Genomic DNA, 6,365 nt, shown 5'->3' with positions numbered 1-6,365 from the left:
CAGACAACTAATGCGTGTGTACGTATGGTAGGTCGCTCTGTGAGGTGGAGATCTGTGCATTCAGACCATTAAGCTTATTACACCCAGGATGTTCAAACAACTATTAGCAGTTAACAATACTAGCAACGTGTATTGCACTTAATCCAGTAACCTACAGGTGGCTAAAAATCCATCTTAATTAGCTACTCTGTATTTTCAAACATGATGAAAAAATACGTGGAAGCCTGCACATTGATGCAATATAAGATATCAATTCCAACAGATGTCCTCCTAATTAATCTTTTTTCATCGTCATAACAAAATTATCCAACCTGCTGCATACATATAATTCAGTTCCATCTGTTTCTCACTTTAATACATATTTTATAATTAAGTTTTAGCCAGATTTTCCAGCAAGATAATACAAATCAGCACTAGGGGGAAAATGAAGGAAGAAACAATTGAACAGCGTTTGGGTCAAGATTTCAATGAAATGAACAAAATTAAAAGAAAACACTCTGCGCAGCTTCAATCCAACAGCTGTGTACAATGTTGAATGGCCCAATAGGAAAGCTGCAAAAAGGAAAGGTAAAGGTACAAGGCAGAAATATCTGTACAAGGAGGCTGTCAGACAAATTCCTCTCAAGTCTAAACTTTCCATAAATTGGATCAGGAATGCTCCACATAGGAGATAAGTTCCTGTAATTAGATAATGGCCAAAGGGCAGATAACTTAATATTTAGTAGCACAAAGAGAGGGTCCTTCTCAAGATATTCTGAGTCCTGGATCCCAATGGTCATAGAATCCAGGTTTGCACAGAACTCTCTTTGACTCCATATAATTCTATTTTTTTTGCAATATGTGCTGAGAAATGTAGACTTCAAAGATTTGCAAAATATGGCTGCAATTATTTTGGTCTTCCTTATGGATTTAAAGACCGGGGGTGGGGGGGGCATTCTCTAATCCACAGCTTGGTTGGGTGGAAGAGGGCCTGCCTGAAGCTGGAGCTCCCAAGGGCATTTTATCTGACTCAGTTTACTGCCCATGGGGCAGAGTGTGTATATGCTCTGCTGTGGGAGCTCCACCACCTTTTTACAGAGTGCTGTATGTACTCCCCCATGCTTGTTCCCCTGCATTGGAGATGGGGTGTGGACAGAGGAGCAAAATCCTCATGGTTTCAGGGACAGATTGTGGCTGACAGGTGTGCAAGCAGTGGTGACTTCCTAGTGCCCTGTTTTCTTCCATCTATACCCCAGTTGTGGACACCCATGTAAGACTAGCCACCATCTTGCCCTATGGGTGCTCTTCATTGAAACTAATGGACTCCTAGGGTGCTGGACTAGGAAGTGCTCTGTGACCAGACTGCCTAATTGCTATGTAGGTCTCCTGAGCTGCCAACTTCTGCAGGCCTCAAAAACTGGAAGAAAGCTCCATGTTATAGTCTCCACCTGCTGCAACACCAAAATAGAATACAATGAAGGACCCAGAGGAGGCAAGGAGGAAGCAATAGGTGGGAAGTCTTGCTCTTATTGAAGTCAATAGGAGATGGAATTGCTAGACCTAGGAGGCCCTTTAAGTTTGCACTGATGAGGAATTACCTACTTTAATGGAAATAGCTTTTTCTGTAACCTCTGTCCCTTGATTCTGCATTTATGATGGAATAGATTTACTGTAATAAAAGAGGCGACACCAAATTTGCATGAGAGTGCGGGAAATGTGAGTTTAAAAACAAGGACAGCTGAGAGTTACATCCCTATGTGTGTGTGGCCTTTGCAGCTGCTAATCCATCCTGGATCGGGCTTCATTTGGAATGCTACAGAATTGCCTTTATAGACCATACAGTGTCAAGGGATTGGCTCTAAGGGAATAAATGGAACAGCTGACTGGAAGTGCTTCATAGGAAGCCTCCAAAACTGCATACTAAAGGAATCCAGTTTGAGAGAGTTTATAGAAATGCAAGCAGGATCATCTGTGCGTGACTGGAAAAGGCCTCCAATGTCAGAGTCTGTCCACACCACACGCAAGTGTAAGGTACAGTCCAGGTAGAGGGTACATCTGGCATTGAGATACTAGGCCTCAGATAAAAGACCCATGGATCAACCCGATCCAAAGCTGCTATCTGAGACTGTTTGTGGTGGAGGTCCTGCAGCCCTTAGTAAATGTAGTAATACTACTGCAGATTCTGAAGGATGCATACTGGATGTGAGCAGGGAGCCTGGATGGCTCAGGAGACTAGTGATCAGAGACATGTACCTCTAGGCCACTAGCGCAGGTGGAGTAGTGACTAAAAGTGGCTATCTAGTAGCTGATGTGAAATCAGTTTGGACTCAGACTGGTTTGTAGTGGGAATGTAGAGTTCAAAGATATGAACACCAGAGTTACGGACCTACCGGACAACCAGACACCCTGTGGAACTGGAAGTCCTCAATGAGGCAACAGCACAGCCAAAAAAAACAAAACAACAAAAAACACCAGCAAATACTGTATTGCCTCAAGGCTTTAGGCCTGAGGCTCAGGGCTTCAGCTATGGTGGGTTGGGGCTGCAGCCAGAGGGTAGGGGGGCTTCGAGCTTCTGATCCTCAGGAGCACTGGGATGCAGGGCTTTAGATCGGGGGGAGTGCTGGGGCTCTGGAATTTAGCTAAGAGGGGAGTGCCAGTTTCAACTCCAATGTTCCCCCCATAGCTAAAGCCCCAAGCCCTAATGCAACCTCCCTGCCCCTCCCCCAAGCCAGGAGTGGAGCCCTGGGGAACTCTGAGCCTTGGCGCCTCCCCCCCACCCCCAGAGCTGAAGCACTGATTCCTGGTGCCCCCTGCAAGGCTGAAACTGGGAGCAGAGCCATGGGGCTGAAGCCCCAAGCTCCAGTGCTCCCCCTCCATGTCTAAAGCACTGAGCCTCCGGTGCATCCGTGGGACAGAAGCCCAACTCTTCCCCCCTCCTACACACCTGGATCCCTGACCTTCACCTTGCGGCTGCAGTCCCAATGCCCCACCCTATCCCAGAAGTCCCTAACCTCTTCTTCAGAGTTACAGAACATTTCAGAGTTACGAACAACCTCCATTCCCAAGGTGTCCGTAACTCTGAGATGCTACTGTCAGGGCCGGCTCCAGGCACCAGCATTCCAAGCTGGTGCTTGGGGCAGCAATCTGCAAGGGACGGCAGTCCCTGTTGTTTTGCCCCCAAGCAGCTCACCGAATTGCCGCTGCGGACGGCGGGGGCAGTCCGTGCATCTTTAGGGCAGCAGGCGCGTTTCCGCGGTTGCGGCAATTCGCCAGCAGCTTCTATGTTTAGCCCTCCGGTGGCAATTCGGCCACTGCTTGGGGCGGCGAAAACTGTAGAGCCGGCCCTGGCTACTGTACCCACAGCAGAAAAATGCCAGCATGATTGATGCTTTTGATGGCAGTCTCAGCTGAGAGACCAATGAAGGAGTATAGATATTGAGCTGCCCTCTGACCTATTCTAGTCAAGGGGTGAGCTGTGTTAGCAGTATCATGCTGTAGACAAATGCAGGGATGTCAGTTCCTCTCATTGCATTCACTAAAACAATCAAACAAAATCCATACCAAAGCAAACTAGAATGTCTTATGTATGAATGAAATAATCCAATGAAGCCTGGGTTATGACATGGTAGACCAAGGATGACGTTGTCACAGTGAAAGCCAGGAAAAATAGTGAGACACAAAGTTTATTACACTTTATTATGGATACATTTGCTCACTGGGGTGAAATTCACTCTTGTGCAGAGCAACCGCACAAGGCTTACATAGCACTTAAAAGCACTAAGGATGGCTAAATGCATAGGCTTTTTGTAGGCACTCTGTACAGAGGCAAATCTGATCCTACTTGGTCTAGGGCTGTCTCTTCAGTTTGACAAATGACTGCAGTTTCCTCATTTACGTCAGCTCATTCTATAGGGATCCAATCCTGCAAGCCCTTCTTGTGCAGAGCTCTAGCTGATTTCAGTGGTCCATGGACAGTGGACTTGAAAATGTGTTTGTTTTTTAAATTGGAAGAAGATATCAATCTTTGGTCAGGGGAAAAAAACTAGAAGTTGTTCCACCCCTCTCCCCGCTTCCTACTCCCCAAAGTAGATCAGTGTAGACTTTCTACTGGGACCGTCTGAAATAGTAAATCAAAGTCTAACTGTCTAGAGTTTTTCTTCCCCACTGCCCTTGAAAATGAGCCACTTTGAAGATGTTACAGTCTTAGGAATCCACTTTGTTTTATTTAAGGCTTTTCTTTGTGCGAGCTGCACCAGCAGGCTGCCGGAGAAGCAAGAACCCTACAGTCTTTGTGAACTGCGCAGCTGCAATACATGGCTAAAGATATTACATTACTAAAGGCTCATTTTTGAGGCTGCCGCCACTTACTTAATATTGCTTTATAAACAATCCTCTTCTTCAAAAACCACCACAAGTACCGCCTGGACGTATGTTTTCACTGAAGTTGTACAATTGAATTTCCTGAATATTGTCATATAGATGTTCTGCTAGAACTACTAACAATTTCTACGATTATCATTTGTTTTATTTATTGGCGCACAACCAACACTGTCTCTATGCAATTCTAAAATAACATGCAATAACCTTTCAGGCCTTAAAATCTTATTAAAGAAATACATACACACTCCATATAAAGCAGTCGTCTATGAATTTATAATAGTTTAGATTAGAGGTCTTGACCACTGTGGTCTTTATATATTCCCTGACAACTTTCGTAAGACTAGTGCCCCCGATTTTCTGCAGCATCCAGTCTCCACTGTGTAGTGGAGGGCTGTGCCACAAAGGTGCTGTTGTGGCTTCCAGACTGTCAGGGTCTAATCTATGTCAGCTAATAATAGTTCCTAAACTAGAGTATTGTGCAATCTGGCCATACCCCCATTTCTGCTCCCAGAATTCCTCCAACAGCTAGATCTGCTGGGAGGAGTAGTCCAAGAGATAGCTATGTCAGCTCAGCACCTACTGGGGACTGCATGCTCCTCCGGTTAGGGTTGTGGTTGATCTGGCCTTAGGTGTTTTAATGCTGGTATCCTGGTCATAGTCCATTCTAAATTTGCACTATACCTTCAGTTGCTTATTATTGTTCTTTGTTTCCTGCCTTAAATTGTTGCGTAGTAGTGGTGTGCACTGGAGAACAATTCCCACCTTTACTCAGAGGTGCTGGCACTGTATAAGTGGAAAAAGTTATTCGGAACAAATTCTGTTGTTCTTTCTCACATGAACACTCCTAGTGAAGCCAAGAGGTCAGTTTGTATGAGCTGGGACTACTCGTGAGGAAAGGTTGCAGGACCAGACCTTCACTTTGTAAAGTTTGCAAAGAACTTTGGGCCTCTAAAACGAAAATCATTATGTTAACATAAGATCATTTTAATTTTATGTTAAACAGCCAGAGATACGAATTAGTCAATATCTTTGAAACGTAAGGGCTGCAGGACAGAGTCCTGTATGAAATAAAAGACGCATTCTGGTGGCAATGGGGCCACTTGCAATAATAAGTAAGCTCAATAGGATGTGTCAAGTACACATAGGAATCACTATGCTTACTAATGAAAAGTACGATACAGAAGTATAGAGGACTGGTGCTTCCAGCTACACCAAAGGTATTAAATGATAAAACCAAGCGTTTTATTACTGTACAATTTTTCTCTATTTGTCATCTCTTCATCTTACTATTATAAGGTGCCACCTCTGCTCCAGAAATTGAATGGTTGTGTGTGCTTGTTTTTATAGAAAGGAGAATTCAAAAGTTTCTTGGCTGGCAGACTGCATCAGAACAGCTAAGATTCAATATGAGCAGAGTAACTGCTGCAAAGTTCTGTGTATGCCACAAAGAATTAATTGTGCAATTGTCAGACGCTCGTCATCAATGTGAAGCTTATGAAATGTGCCTCTTAAATTTTAAAAGTTATTCCTTCTCCAACAATGTTCTCTACTTTATGAAATGTGACCAGCCACCTCACTTAATGACCTGGTCGTCAGCAGTTTGAGAAAGATTATTGCCATTGTATTTTGCACAGCACATTTGTGTATAACCAAAACAATCTAAAAAAGAAACCACAAACTGTAAAATCCTGACCACATAATTTTTAAGTTAACAGGAAACATGAAAGCCGTAAGTTCAGTAAGTGGAGTAACTTTCCAGGTGTCCCTGTTTTCGTAATAAACAGTTACTGTTTATTACAAAAAAAAAATCAACATATAAAAAGACAGCATTGTACTGAATTGAAAGCACAAGAACAGATAAGTCCTGTTCTTTCTTTGTGCTTTCTTTACTCACATTTGGGTGCCCAAGGAATGCAGGATGGGGTCCATGTAAAAAAAATGTATATAGATCAAATCAAGTTTAACTGCATTTGTATTTAGTAAATGTTTTCCACAGTAGTTTTTCA

Source organism: Gopherus evgoodei, chromosome 3, assembly GCF_007399415.2.
Source record: "Gopherus evgoodei ecotype Sinaloan lineage chromosome 3, rGopEvg1_v1.p, whole genome shotgun sequence".
In the NCBI taxonomy this organism is placed as follows: Eukaryota; Metazoa; Chordata; order Testudines; family Testudinidae; genus Gopherus; species Gopherus evgoodei.
This window is presented reverse-complemented; position numbering follows the sequence as displayed.